This window comes from Camelus ferus, chromosome 23 (genome assembly GCF_009834535.1).
Source record: "Camelus ferus isolate YT-003-E chromosome 23, BCGSAC_Cfer_1.0, whole genome shotgun sequence".
NCBI lineage: Eukaryota > Metazoa > Chordata > Mammalia > Artiodactyla > Camelidae > Camelus > Camelus ferus.
The window spans coordinates 26679336-26695533 of NC_045718.1; the positions used below are offsets into that span (position 1 = coordinate 26679336).

At 34.0% G+C, this 16198-nt stretch overlaps 1 protein-coding gene across 7 annotated transcripts in view; it reads right to left on the reverse strand.

Moving 5' to 3' along the window:
* AKT3 (AKT serine/threonine kinase 3) overlaps nucleotides 1-16198 on the reverse strand; it is a 207549-nt gene that overhangs the window by 86764 nt on the left and 104587 nt on the right. The window contains exon 1 of one of the 7 annotated variants that reach the window (XM_032466541.1): nucleotides 7944-7980. The exons of the other annotated variants lie outside the window; for them this stretch is intronic. The gene's annotated coding sequence lies outside the window, so the exon portion shown is untranslated. Of the gene's footprint in view, nucleotides 1-7943; nucleotides 7981-16198 lie in introns of those variants that run through there. 7 annotated transcript variants of the gene reach the window in all.

Sequence of the window (16198 nt, forward strand, 5' to 3'; positions counted from 1 at the left end):
TTCATCTAGCTGTGCCCTCTACCTAGCATTCTTTCCCCTCATATATCCTCAAAGCTAACTCCCTCACCTCCTTCAAGCCTTAGATTAAATCTAACCTTCACATTGAAGCCTACCTTGACCATGCTACTTAATACTGTAATCTGCGTCCCTTACCCAGGACTCCCAATTCCTGTTACCTGCTCTACTTTTTATCTCCCATAGCATGTTATCATCTTTGGACACATGAGATGACTAACTTCATATCTTTCTTATTTTCTGTCCATTTCTTCAACTAGAATGTAAGCTCTACTAATATATTCTCAGCAACCAGAACTGTGCCTAATGTATAACAGATAATAAATATTTTCCAAGTGAATGAATTCTGACAGTAATAATCCAACAACAGGGTAATTTGGTGAAACAAAAAAGAGGAGAGGAGCTACTTCCTTATACAGTCAAAAGGGGATGGGATATACTGGCTGTAGTCAGGTGTACAGACATTTTAGCAAAGGAACGTGAGAGAAGATGGGGTAAGAGGACCCAAATGCAGTTAGGGGTATAGATGCAAATATGAGCTAGTTGAAATTATTTGTTCATTGCTTCTATTTTTCAATGAATTAGGATGTAAAGCCATCCTTAAGAATAAGGTGGACAGAGGATGCACCAAGGCTTTGAGAAAAAAAAGATATGTAATAGCCTTCTAGGAGACTGAAAGAACAGACAAGGGAAATATCCATGACTGCTAAGCAGCATTAAGGGTCCACTGGAATTTAATGACCAAGAACTTAAAGTAATACTAGGGATCAAGGTTGCAAATTTTTCCCCACATATATTTAGCTCCATGGGTGCAGATGGGGAACACAGAGGACTGGATTTAAGCAAAGCTGTAATTTAACTAAGTTTGGCAAAGCAAGAAAGTGAAATATCGAATACAGGATGCAAGACAAGGGAGTGGTTTAGACAATCAACTAAGGAACATAAAATGGGTAAGGAGGGAAGTAAGCACCCGGTGGTGTTTAAAATAATGAAAAGGTACTAAAATTGACAGATCATAAAATGTATTGTTTCATAGTAAGTACTTACCATCACATGCTTTTTGAAACATCAATGTTAAAAAATCAAATACCATATGATAATTTATATTTTTGTTTGAATATGTAAGCTTTAAAATACCTTCTGAAACCTCTAAATCAACAAAAATGTTACATGTAATTAGGAACAGGTAGTATATTAGAAATAAACTTATATGTTTATAGGTTTCAGTATGAAATACTCTATAAATGAATCCAAGTTCTAAATAATACTCATTAGACTGAAACTGTAGAAGAGAAGTGGCTACCAAAAGCCAGCTGAAGACATTCAAATGACAGCTGAGTCAACATCAAGAGAAGAGAATACTGTACCACAATGCCTCACGGTTTATTGCTGAACATAAACAAATGTAATTGAAGAGCTGAATCCAAACTCAGGACAGTTGAAACTCTAAAAATTACCATGTTAAAATAAGTGAGCCAGTGAACAGAAACACCTTGGGTTCTTTGATGTTAGCCATAATATGGAAACATGAACACATCCTACAGTTCTCTGTAAAATGAAGAAAAATATGCCATGAAAGTTTTCAGAACATGTCTGAAAACTCTTAAAGTGAATTCTTAAAGGATAGAGGGTTAATAAATGGACTGGCCAATATTTCTTTAGAAGAATACTTTCCTTTTAGTTATGTAAAGATTTCCTAATTCAGGTAGGCCAATTTACATTTTAAAAACACACGTAGAAATTTCAGATGGAGATTCTAAAAAGCTATTAACCAAATGATCATCTATGATTTCTGGACCCATTTAATACACAGGAATAAAGCAAGTATTCTTAGATAAAATGCCAGGTGGCCAATTTTATTATATCTTAGCTCAGGATACTTTTCAGTAAAGTTTTTTGTTATACCAGTTTTTTGCTACTTAAATTAGACAGTCATACTAGCTAAACTCACCTGAGCAAGTTAAACTACAAGCTGAATTTTAAACATTCTATTTACTTTAGACCACTATGAACCACAGATGACCAAGTTCATTCAAATTCTCTAATTATTCTGTAAACTTCAAAGCCAAATAAATAGAGCGACTGAAAGATGCCAGATCAAAAAAATACATACCAAAAAGAAGTTTTTGAATATCATCTGTTCAGATTTTATTTAAAAGATTAGGTTTTATTTCAAACTCTTGAACCCTTTAAAGGTGAACTGTATTTCTTTCAAAAATAATTGTACTAACATCTTATGTGCTAGGAAAACTGTCTTTAAAAAGTTAGTAGTCATCTGTCAGAGTGAAGGACTATCTGATCCCTCCTCTGTGCCTTCCCCACACCTTCCTGTGCTTGACTGTTCTCCCTCCTGTGACATCTTTTCTCCTAAAATGAAATCCAGGATAATTTTCACTGATAACAATGCTTGAGGAGTGGGGAGGGCCCCAATGTGTTTGTTCTTAGCTCTGAACACAACATAGGGACAGTCAGGGATGAGCATACACCCTAGTAGGAAACTGATCCTGGCATTTTTTATTTCTCCATGCAGCTATGTAGGGGAAAGGTCGATTCAAATGAGGAGTAGAATGGAAAGAACGTAGCAAGGAGGGCAGCAGAGCCTCCAGTCCTTTCACTGCTGGGTCTCCCACCCTGCAAAACCAATAAAGCTCGTGACAACAAAAATTTTCAATTACTGATTATGGAAAAGTGATTCCCAAACTTGCATCAGTCCAGGTGCACGTTTCTAGCTGTTGGGGTCTGAATCATTTACCTATTACCTAGAGTCAACATATCCTTCTGTATGTAAGGAAATAGAGGAGAAAACAAAGAAGTTCTCACATTTTATTTCATAACATAAAAAATTCTGCAAGTGAGGGAAGTAAGATTGGGTTACTAACTTTATATTCCACTCTAAAATATTTTTTCATTTTATGATAACATATTTCAAATTCTGACATATTATTTTACTACTTTGGTTTTAACATGGGATACTACTTGTGGATTTAAATTGAATTTGGAATCACAATGTGTTAATGTGAACTTCTCCTAATATGTTTTACCTTAATGAATACAGTCACCACAGATACCACCACTGACCAAAAGCACGAGAGCCAACACTTTCCCCAGCAACATATCTCAATCTGTCAGTCCACCATATCCTGCCTCTAGTTAAAAAACAAACACACCAACACCTCAAGAGTCTTCTAGAACAATTGTATTCTGCAGAGTTGAAATTTCAGGTAAAAATATACTGTGGTCACTGTGGGACAATAACTAAGATAATGAAAACATGAGGCATTTTCTAACAGAGAGAGTTGTAAGAGACATCTGATATATCATTAGGCAAGTTGCTTTTGGTTGTTTTTTGCAGTATGGTATCCATGAGAGTTCAATAAATTGCTTTCTCTATTTATCTGCATGTCTGAAAAATCTTCATGGCAAAAAGTTAAAAATAGAAACCCCCCTCCAAAATACTATTAGATTCTTTCCTCAAAGTATGTTCCAAAAATATGCAAAGAAAATTATTTTAAAAAATTACATATACAGATGGATATCTAAAATAAAGACCATTCTAGTTAATGAAATTCACTGAACACAAGTTAAACTTCGGAATATTTCACTGAGCACTGAAGTTTAAAGGTATCACTACTAGAGTAATCAATTTATTTTGTATCAGCTCTAATTTGTATCTTAAATGCTCAAGCTTCCATGTATCAATAGGACAATTTCTACTCATACATCTTCACAGTTGCTTATCAATGCCTACCAGGATGAACAAACAATAAATGTACATGGAAAGCAAGATGCATGTGCACCGAATGCTGCTTTCTCTCCAAGAATCATTATTTACAAGAATGGCCTTTGTTACATATTCCTTAACCATTTAGCTAAGTTGTGTACAGCAAAACTGGCATCATTCTTTTGAGGATCTATTTTTATCTCATTCTTAACATATCTAATAGGTTTTCTTTTATCTTCCAAACTGCAAATTACCACATCAACACAGTGTTTCTATTCATTGTGCTTGTTTCATTTTCCTAATCAACCAAGAAACACATTCTCAGTCACCTCTGACTCTCTTTCAACCCACTGCTAAGCCTGCAACATTCATCTTAACAGTTGATCTGTAACGTCCCTTGAACCATCCCTCTTCTTTTCACTGCTAGTACCCAACCAGAGAAATTTATTACCGAAATCTGGATCCCTGAAATGGCCTCTCCCAATGGTCTCTCTTTCTCCAGCCTTCTCCTTATCCAAACTGTCCTGCATACTTTTAGCCTGATTAGTCTTACTCAAACTCTTATTTAAAAATTTCAACTACAGCCATAAAGAGGTCTCTGATTCTTTACAACAGTACAGAAACAATTTATAACCTGGTTTAACTAATACATTGCAAGCTAAATGAAGAGCAAACGTTGGAATAATCAGGTCATTCATCTCTAGCAGAGTAGAAAAAAAATCTCATCTTTGCCAATTTAGGTCAATAAGGAAACTATGTATTCCATTACATATTTCTCCAAAATTTATTTTTTGAATAATTAACTACTGTCATTATTTTATTAGCATATTATCAGTTGCTTAACCACAACATTAAAATATTACATAAATTATTTCTCACTTAATCCTCCCAATAAAATTCTAAAGTATTTTCATCACTTCCATTTCAAAACTAAGAAAATGAAAGCTGTCTGACTTTCAAGTCACTTGTTCAAAATCATCAAGTTATTAAGGTTGTAAAACTAAGTCTCCAATCCAGGTTTTCTAGTTCTCAATTCTTGGACCTTAGTATGTTACATATTGTTTTAGGAATGTTAGCTGCTTATAAGAGAGGAAGTAAAAGTTTTATTTCTTTTTAACAAGCTTTATTTACATACTTCACTTTCTAGTTTTTTGCAATACTAAAGTGACAGAAATAGCTGATATGCAGAGTACTGAAATGCTTTTCCCCCCAAAGACAACTGACCAAAGTTACATTTGAAAAATGTTTTTCTGTCAATATTAGATTATTGGTACAAAGCTGAGAGGACATTTGAAATATTTATTGATCAAAATGTTAAAAACCTAACATGAATTAACATATAACTAGAGCTGCCTGGAATCTGATAGCGGAACTTGTTCAGGTTTGTCAGCCTAACCCAATTCTGTTGGTTCCTTATTCATGATAAAATAATCTAGCTAGAAGAATAAAAAGCCATTAGTAGAAAAACAATAGAAATGTAACTTCCTAAAGGCATAGAAATCCCAAAGAATTTATTAGGTAAATAGCAGATCTGTAAATAATACAAATTATTTTATTTAAAACAAAAATATTTTAACAAAATGTCCTATTTCCACAGGATGATTGTAAAGCTCAAAGGAAACAAAGCATATGAAATAATGCCGTAAAGCAAGTATTATATATTTTTAATTACTTTATAAGAGATAGAAACTTTATCAGTGTGCTTTTGGAAACAATAACTGTTGCTGGTTGGACGATTCAATTAGCATGAACTATTCTGGCATGTTTCAAAAGCATTGCCATTTTAAAACATAAAAAATGTCTAAAAATGCAACCATAGTAATAATGCACGGGTTGAGGGTGAGGGAGAGAGACAATAACAAATTGGTCCAAAAGGACACTGAGACTTCATAGTTGGAAGACCATTGTGCTGACAATTAGTAACAGGAAGCAGAGCACAAAACAAATGAATGAAAAAAGCTGAACTTGCAATGAAAGACCTTATTATAGTGCAGAAACATTATTGTAATAAAGGGGCAATGTACTCTCCTCCATAAAACTTTCAAACAGGCACCCTCGCCTCTTTTCTTTCTCTGCATTTCATTTTTTCATTAGCATCTGCTTGATTATGTATTATTTCCAACCCAAAAGAATGCCTCTCTCTCTTTCCTAAAGTCCAAGGCTTAAAGGTCCTTTCCCTCACTGTGGCCTTGGGCCTCATTTAACTTTACTCAAAATATAATAAATGCTTTTAAAATAACAAAGATATAAGAAAATAAACAGAAAGGCAGTGATTTCGTATATAACTGCAGAGAGATAAAAAAAAAAAAGTGTCCCTCAAATCTAATTTGTTAAAAACGCAAAGATCATATATCTCATACTAATATCCAGATGATTCTGCCTCTAAAAATTAGTATTTCTCCCATGACTTCTCTGATATAATTAGAAGGGGAAGGATGAAATCTTCATCTACCAGTGAATTCCCTGCATTAAGCTTTAGTTGCCTGAAATGGAAATATCTAAAAGGTCTGAAACATGTTTTCATATACTGGTTGATAATGACAAGATTTGATCCATGACACTGACACTGAGGCAGGAAAGCCCACACCTTCTCAACTGCCCGTGTTAGACAACCGCTTAACCTCAAGAACCTACAGCAGCCAGAGCAGCTTTAGTTAAGCAGTGGTGTAAAAAAATCACTGGCTTTGAAACCTAAAAGCTGTGAATTTAGCTTTCAGTTCTAACACTTACTAAATGTATTACCACTGGTAAATTCCATACGCCTGGTTTCCCCAGCTATAAAATAGAGATATTATGTACCCTGCAAAAATGTCGGCAAGACTAAAAACACACATATAAAGTACACAGCACATAGGTGCTCAACAAGTGGTAATTATTATTATTATTTCCCAATAGACTGAATGTTTAAAGAAATTATTACCTGCTGCTGATAGACAGATCATAGACTTTTTAGAAGAAAAGGTTTTAGAGATTCTTCATTCCAACTCCTTCACACCACAGATGATAAAACTCTGAGTCCCAGGGTGGTTAAGTGACAGACCCAAGATTACATAACAAATTTCTGTCACATCATCAGCCACATAGCTACCACCTCCACACTTGTCCCTCTGCTATCACATAAATAAATATCACTGTTGCATAAAACACACCTCTCAAGAACAATGAGAGGCTGCTATTAACCTACTGCGTATAATGCCTGATATACCACAAAGTTTTCTGTGGGTGCTGGCTAACCATTAACTTGAAGAGAGTTGTCATTTCTGAACCCCATATATGACTAAATGCATTCAAGCCAGATGTTTTACAGACCAGAGTCCAATTCATAGTTATCCCAGGTCCTTGTTTGAGACTCTTGGAAAGTTTCTTCCTCTCTCTACGTCTTAGTTTCAGTATCTAGTTTTGTTTTTTTAAAGGTAATATTTATTTCATGCTGTTCTTGTCAACATCATATATATAAGGCAACTCATATGTAGTAGGCTCTTTAAAAATGTTAGTTCTCTTCCTTTACTTCCTTAAGTCTCTCTTAATTTCCTATATGTTAATCATAAGTTAAGATGAGATTAAAACACCAAATATGAAGGGCATATAATCATTTTTAATTTATAACTTAAAAACGTAATTACACATAAACCTCTTACTTTCTAGAAAAAGTTTAAGAAATAAAGAGATGATGTGCTCTTTTCCAAGCTAAAAAATAATTTTAGCTAGAGAAAAAATACTGACTTCAAGATATTTTAAAATAGGGTATTTATTTGCAACAGTAAAATTATTATATATTCAACTAGGAGAGAAGATGAACAGCAAAGTTCCTACAGAAACTGCACATAAAATGCCAGGTAAGCAAATAGGGGACCTAGTGCCTAACTCTAACACTGAGAAAATAGTGTCTGCTATGATGATGGCATTCTGCTAAATATTTCAAGTGCCATATTTATTCCTATCATTTATCCTTCTTCCCCCTTTGATATTTTTCATTCTCTACAGGGATAAAGAAATAACATATTATAGGAGCCTTCATTCATATCTGAGGATTTCATACCCATTTAAGTCAACAATAATAGATTCAGCCAAAGTTTCTCAGAAATAATTCAAGGTTAGCATTCTGTTAGATATGGGTTGAAATTCTGGCTCTGCCATTTGCCAGGTAAGTGACCTAAAGTGACATAACCTCTCTCAGTCTCTTTAAAATGGAGAACATAATACTTACCTTAGAATGTTGTTGTGAAGATTAAATGAGATAACATATGTGAAAGGGCCTGGCACATAGTAACGCTCAAAGAAAGGTTGGTTTCCTTCCTTATTTCCTTCTCTTTTCCCTCAGTACCTGGTACAATGTTGAGAACACAATAAACCCTCAATAAAAACTTTCTAAATATTCATTTGAACTTAGATTTCCTAAAAACATGTTTAAATATTAATTGTGGTAACTTCTATGTTTCCAAATTTTGTTACTTTAATCATACGCATACAAGGTAGGAAACTCCAAAACAGAGTATGTGTGAGGTTATTATTTAGGATGGCCAGGAAAGAAAGTGGAGAAAGGAATCAGAGGTAAAAGTATTTAAGAATAGTTCAGTGAAAATCATTACATGTATGGTATTCCTTACAAAAGTATCCTTGGATAAGTGAGAGTTGACTGCTGACCCTAGGAGACACTGAATGAGGGAGGAAGAGAGCAAGGCAAGGAGAGGAGGAAGAGGAGACAGGAGGGAGAGGAAAAAGAAACGAATGAAGGAAGGGAGGAAGAAAGTTGGTCTTGCTGGAATCTTTTCTATGTCCTCACATTAATGTAAGCTACTGAAGCTGATTACTCTTTGCCTGCCTTCCCCAAAGGATAATCCTCATTGCATCTTCCATTTTACAAAAAAGTAATTACCTAACGGAAAAACCAAATTAATTTTAATTTTTCTCCCAGTGGAGAGTAACCAAAGGATCCTCTTAGAAGAGTCAGAAAGATATCTGAGGTATTATTGCTTTTATTAAAAAACAAAACAACTTCTAACTAAAACTTTTGATTTAAGAATTTGGTCTGCACCCAATTCCTCTAGGTGAATCCAGTGGTGCTGTCCTTTCACAGCTGCAATGATGTCTTCTTTGTTTTCCAGAATGAGGCTATGGGCATGGTTTAGGGGTCTAGCTCATGTTGTTTTAACTTATAAGAAAGACTAGCCTCTACATATCAAAATCCTTGGCATTAAATGAAACTGGGATTTTTCCTCAAACCAAGCAAAAGCAGCTGGTCTCAACTTCAACACAATTCTTATAGATAGGTTCTACTTAAAATTTGTAATGGTCTTTAAAGAAAACCCAATAAAGTAGTTTCCACCCTACTGCAACTGTAATTTAGCTGGAGAGGGGGAAATGGCTGCCATTTAACTCAACAGAGCAAGTATTACTGAGCATTTTGTATCTTACATTGTTACTTTTATTAGCATAGCATTTATAATTTACAGAGTGTTTTCACATATATCATCTCATTTGTCCCTCACCATAATCCTGAGAAGTAGGTATTATTAACCTCATGCTGAAAGATGAGAAAAATGAAGATCAGACAAGTTACACAATTTGCCCAAGGTCACACAGCTAGTAAAGTAGCAGAACCAAGACTGACTCAGGTCTCCTGACTCCAAGTCCAATGATCTTCTGGTATACCAGATCTTGTGATAAATGTTATAGGAAAAATTTTAAATGAGTATATACAATGACTATGTTCTGGAAGTTTATCATTCCCCTTGATTCTGCATAAGTCCCCATACTAAGTTATATTCTGATAAATGGGGCTGAGAAGGTAAAGACTACAACTAAACAGATTAGCTCTAGAGTAAATCAGGAAAGAGGTGTGAAAGGTCATAAAAGCTACCAGGGAAGATACAGGCTGTAACAGAAATCTGAGCAGGTCACCTATGGTGTTACAGTGATGGAAGTTTTAAAATCGTGAAATTATCTGGTAGGAAACTCAAATGATACACATGTAAATTTATGTTTACAAAGGACACATAACTGATCAAATCTTTCGGAGATACAGAGGGTTGTCCTCACATGTAGGAGCTGGATGTGAAACTCTTGACGGCCATAGTCATAACCATTAAAATAAGATAATACATTTTCTTTTGTGACAATTTGATGTACAATGTAGAAAAAAAAGAGGAAAGAGCAGAAATTCTGTGGACAATTTTTTTCCTGTCAGATTGAAGTGTGATTTGAATGAGAGGAAGTAAATATGTGACTAAATATGGCATTATTACTTGAAAATTTTCTGAAAATGATCTCCTCTTAAAGTGATTTTTAAAAGGTTTTCCCCATTTCCAATTCTAAACTTGGTTTATTGGTTAAATTTTACAAGATATGAATCTAGTACTACCCATAAAAATGAAGGATAGGAGATTTTAATTCAATTTATAGTAATTCACTTAACAATGAATTTTTAAGACATCTACTCCTTACAGTGAGACAGATGCACCTATCACTAGATACAACCTTCTGTTTGCCTAAAAATCTGAACACAGAGCGGGGAAAAGCACCAAATCTTCAAATAATCAAGAACATAAAATGGTCTAAAAATCACTCAAGACAAAAACAGGGTTAGGAATTCTGCACGCAATTGAACCTAATAAAATGTGGCAATTTATGTCAAAAATATACATGGAACACTGAGGAGGAGAAGAAGAAAGAAATACTGAAAATATATACAGTATAAATATAAATATCAAAAAATAATAATTCATCCTCGTCTTATGAAAAACAAAGAAAATTGAAGATTTTTCTGAGCCAGATAGTATTTGCAAAGGAACTTTTTTTTTAAAAGATGAATCTATCCTATGCATTGCTTTCAAATACTCCAGAGAGGAGAATACTTGAAGGCAAGAGATCAATTAAGAGACTATCAAAATAATCCAGGGTGAATCGATGAAGAACTGCACTAGTATGACAGCGGTGAGATTGGAAAGTAGGGGAAACAAGACAGCCCTTGCTGACTGAATGACCTGCATTAGGAAGAGAAAGAGAACTGTCTGTCTGTGGATGCATACTATAACCAAATAAGATCTTTTTAAATCAAACACTGATTTGGACATCTAATGTCCAAAAGCTTCCAATGGTTTAATGGGTTTCCATTAAAAACATTAAACTGGGACTCAAGATTTTTCACAATCTGAATACAATTTGTCTAATCTTAACTTTCACTTTTTCCAACATAAATCTCTATCCATCTAGGATACTGACTATACTATTCACAAAAATGCTACTCCTTAATTTCAGACTTCATATGTTTACTCATATTAACCTCACTGAGAAAGTCTTTCTTCTTCCAAAAATCTAAATATCACTTATCCTTCTGGGCTCATGTTAACCTTATCTTATGCATAAATTCTTATCTAGTCACCCTAGCTTACCTTTACCTGTTTTCTCAACTTCTACAGCATTTATTTTCTATAAAATCAATTTTGGCAATTAATCTCATTTTTCATCCCATTGCTATATGCTCTATGCAATTGTCTTCCAGAGTCAATGACAAATACCTACATACAAAAGTTTTATTTTATACTTTCAGTATCTAGTATGGTTCTAATGATCAATAAGCCCTTTAAAAGTAAGCTATCCTGATCTACTACTATCCTTGTGTAAGCATACGGTTATTCTAGGTTTATACAATTGTTTTTCTAGATTGTATTATGTGCTATAAAAGAGTAATAATCAAGTCATAAGCAATTTCTCCATCTCCATGAACAACCACAATGAAAGCATTAATAGGAATCAACCAATTTTTCTATATATTTAAAATCTCAGAGTCTAATATTCATTCAGAGGTAGAAATGTTTTTTGGTAAGTTTAAGTCCCATAATTTCCTTACTTTCTTTCCAAGAGAAGAAAAACAGGTTAGTGAGTAAACTTTTAAAATTGGCCTGTGAAATGCAGACTGATCTATTTTTGTAAAAAGGGAAGGAAGAAAGGTTTCAGAGAGGAAAGGGATATTATCAGAGAGGGCCAGTATTTGCAACATAGGATGAGGCAGAATACTAGGAAGTGCTTCTGGGAACATAGGCTGGCACTTCTCCCTTTCCACCTTTGTGACTAAGAAGGATTAGATCAAAAGTAAGTTGAGCCTCAAGACACACAGACAAACGTTCCAAGTTCTCCACTGAGCAATTGTTTCCACTTTTGAGCTGGGCTAATCACTATCAAAATGTCAGAGACCATAACCACTGACTGAGGAGACAAGATATTGTGCTCAAAGTACCACTGAACCCAGCTTCGCAACGATGCTTGTGAAAATTCTGTATTTTTTCAGTCAAAATGTATTGTTTCCTATGCAAAGATAAATCTCAATATGTAATTAATAATTTATCCAACCATAATTCTGATTAGAGATATGCTTTGCTTGAAAAAGACATTATGTTACTTACATTTTTGTATAGTGCTATATTTAAAAGGCACCCTCACATATAATTCATATTAGATCTACCCAAAAAAAGGATAAAGGTCAAATATTATTACCCACATTTTGTAAGTCTTGAAGAGTTTACATTCTTCTTCCCAAAGGATATCTAGCAATGTCAGTGTTGGAATTCCAACCCAAAATCAGATCTCAAGGCTCTAGATAAGGAAAATGTCACAGAGTGGAAGTGGGGGTTGGGGTAGGGAAACACTTAAATGACAGCAGAGAAATCTTGAGTTTTAATCTTGATACTTTACTACTACCTAGTAAAGCAACCTTAAAAAGATCACTGAATTTTCAAAGACCTCATTTTCCTCATCTAAAAAAGGAGAAATCTGGACTAGACATTTTCAGACATTCATTCAGAAACAATTATTAAACCCTAATATGTAGGTACTGGGTGATAGAAGAGAAGTAACACTAGACTCATCCCCTAGATGACTCACAGATGAGTGGATAAGACATACACATGAACATGACAGCCAAGAAACAATGTGATAACAACAAAACGTAACAGCTTTGTGAAGGGCAGAGAGGAGGAACTTAGCAAGGAATGAGACCAGGGAGTTACATCTGAATTGTCTTAGAGGATGAAGAAAAATTATTCAGGCAAATAGAAGACAGAAAGATACTCTAATCAAAAGGAACAGCATAAACAGAGGCTCAGAGTAGAAAAACAGCATAGTTTATATAGGGAATTATAAACAGTTCAGTGCTGCCACAGTATAATTGTACAGCAGAAGAGAAATGAGGCAAGAATTGAAAGCAGAGGCCAGAATGAGGCGAGCTTTGTGTGATATATTAAGGAAACTGGACTTCATCCAGTGGGCAATGAAGATCCAGGGCAGGATTTTCACTGGGGAACAGCATGGTTATGATTTAATTTTAGGGAGATCACTTTGACAGTCATGTGAAGGTAGAATATGAGTGGTAGAAGCTACAAGCAGAGATCTACAGTTAAAAATCTACCGCAGAGATGATGAGGGCATGTCCTAAGGTAATTATAGGGAAGGAAATAAGTTCAAGTTATAAAAAACAAAACCAGCAGGAGTAGAAATGAATTGGAAATGAGGTGAAGATGTGAAGGGGAAAAAAAAAGGCATGAAATAGATCCAGGTTTCTGCTCAAGACAAAACTGAGATAGTGAATATAGGGGGGAAAGCTGACAAAATTACTTTCACTTCAGCTTAGGATATGTTGAGTCCAGAAAAATATTTCAGTAGAGATGTCCAGCAGTTAGCTGAATACAGTCATCTGATGCTCAGGAAAGAGGCCTGCCCTGAAGATACAGAAGTATAGGGGCAAGCTGCATACCAGAAGTAACAGAAACCTCAGTGTGAATGTGACAACCCAGGGAGGTACTACAGAGTGGCTGGAACCCAGTTAGATATCAAAATACATGCAACAGACAAAGGAAGAAAACCAGGAGAAAAAAGCATCCTAGAACACAATGGAAAAGATTATTCCAAGAAGGAAGCAGTATACTCAAAGTATAAAATGCACCCCAGATGTAAATCCAGGAAAAGAAGAACTGAAAAATGTCTACTACTAGCCTTAGCAATTAAGTGGTCACAGCAGAACCTATTAAAAGTGGTTTCAGTTAAGTGAATAAGAAAGAAAGCTAGACTGCAGTAGATTGAGAAGTAGAAACAATGAGCATAAAGACTTATCTTTTTGGAAATTCTAAATCAGAAGAAAAGGAATTTGAATCTTAATGAAGATTGGAAAGATCAGTTCCAAGTATCTTCTAATTCTCATACTTTATTTTTTCATATGGATAAAAGTCTATTTTGGTAAAATTTCATTACAATCCACAAAGATTAAATTTGAAGTACCATTTTTAATTATCAGAAAAAATAGGGGACTCATAGCTATCAATGGAATATATATACAGATAACATTTCCCAACATACCTTAGCAATATCTTGTAAAAGTTTCTTTTTTCATATAATAGAAGGGGCTAGGACAAACGAGAAACTATTGGGGAAGTAATCCCGCTTTGCTCCAACTGTTCCTTCTCTTAGTATCTCACAAAAACATTGTGATCCTCTGCCTGGAATATCCTTTTTCTCTATTTTAATTTGCTTAATTCCTACTCACTCTTCAAGGACCTGCTCAAACTCCCCTCACAGAATCACAGAGTGTTAAGACAAAAAATGGCCTTACGAATTCACTGAACCCATGTGTTCTCACTGTGCTGATGAAGGAACCAAAGACCAGAGTCTCAGAGTCATACTCCCGGCTTTCCGTGAAGCTGAAATTTGAACTATTTCTTCAACCAGGGCCCATTATTTCCTCAGATAAATCGTTATTTATACAATTTATGATTGCAGTAACTCAAACATTAAAAATAATCAATTTAAAATAGTTTATTTAGTGTAAGATCCATGTTAACATATTTCCTAAAATTAAGGACCTGATCTACAACCTCCCTTGTTAGTTTAAGTCAACTATCCACAATTACTTGACTATACAAGTAAAGATTACAGATGTCGACTAATATTGATTTCATGGATAAGCTGACTGTCAGTCACTAAATAGGTTCTCTCCCCAGGAGCACAGCATTCATTTCAGCCTCTGCCAGTGGAAGTGTTGGAGCAGATGTTGGCAGACTGTGACATACAGTATGTCTTTAAAACTTGTTGGGGTGTGAAATTTCATAAGGTCAAAAAATGCTGCATTTTGATCAAGAAATACAGGAGTTCTGTACTTTATAAATTATTTCAGACCAACCAATAGCATTTGCTAGTAAAACAGAGAAACTAAGAAACCATACAGGCTTTAGGTCGGATATGATAATGTATGCTGCTAATGTTTCAAAAGCCAATTTCTACCACTTTAAAGCAAATGCTCACCCAAAATATCTTTAGAATGAAAATGTGCTTTTAAGTTAATACAAAATACAAGATATTATTTCAATTGACAACAAAATTTAAAAAATAATTTTCTAGTGAAAGAAAGCCATAAATATCTAATGAGCATTTTGGTGGAGAAGAAAATTATTTTCTTAATACATACGTATAACAGTATTCTCACTTTTAAAAAATAAAATTCGCACAGAAGAATCCACTTACATAAACAGAGAATCTTTAAGTATCTTTATTTTCCAAATGATTTCACAAACCCTTAAGTTTATTGTTTTAACAAAACTTATTGTTTAAAAAATTGAAAGACAGTATCCATAAAAAACACTAGGGCTCTATATAATGATAAAATGACTTCTGTAATATTCAAGGACTTTTATTATCTTGAATTTTCTGATGTTGCTATTTTATTGTATTTTTTAATTTTCTTTTTCGCTTTGATTTTACCTATTTTTTCCAAATGTGGTGAACATACAACAACATACATTCAAAATCAAAATTAAGAATGGTGTCTAGTCAAAGATTTTATGTCAATGGTAAAGATTTTAGCTTTTTTGCACATTTATTTTAACTTAATGTAACTTTTAAAATGCTTTACTTCTGAATTAACACAGAAAACCCCTTTCACTGATTAATCAGTAATTTGAACAGTCTGAAAGCCAAGTCATAACAATTACAATCATCATGTCAGTTTATTTTGTGCTATGTTCAAGCAAATATATAATTTTTAAATGAGTTTAAGTTACAAACATTTTTATTAGATAATTGTAAGGCAGAAAAATTTAACTACAAACATAAAATCTCCCCAGAAAATAACTTCTAATGTAAATCACTTGTTTCTCATCATATAATCAATTACAAGAGCTAAGATATGATAGGAAACTTTGATTAGAAATGCACTAAGTACTGTAATACATCTTACAACCAAGTTTAGTCCAATAATCGAGTTCAAAAGTCTTTGTCTATACTTTATAAAGGAAAACTGAAGTATGTATTTGAGGAATTACATTCATCACATTCAAGTTCTAACTATTAAAAATATTAAATTATATTACATTATATAAGTTCACATATTATCGATAAACCCTATACTAAGGAACTAAAATTCTATCAAAGCTGAAAATTTCTCTATTGAATACAAACCTAAACTTTTTCATAGGCTTC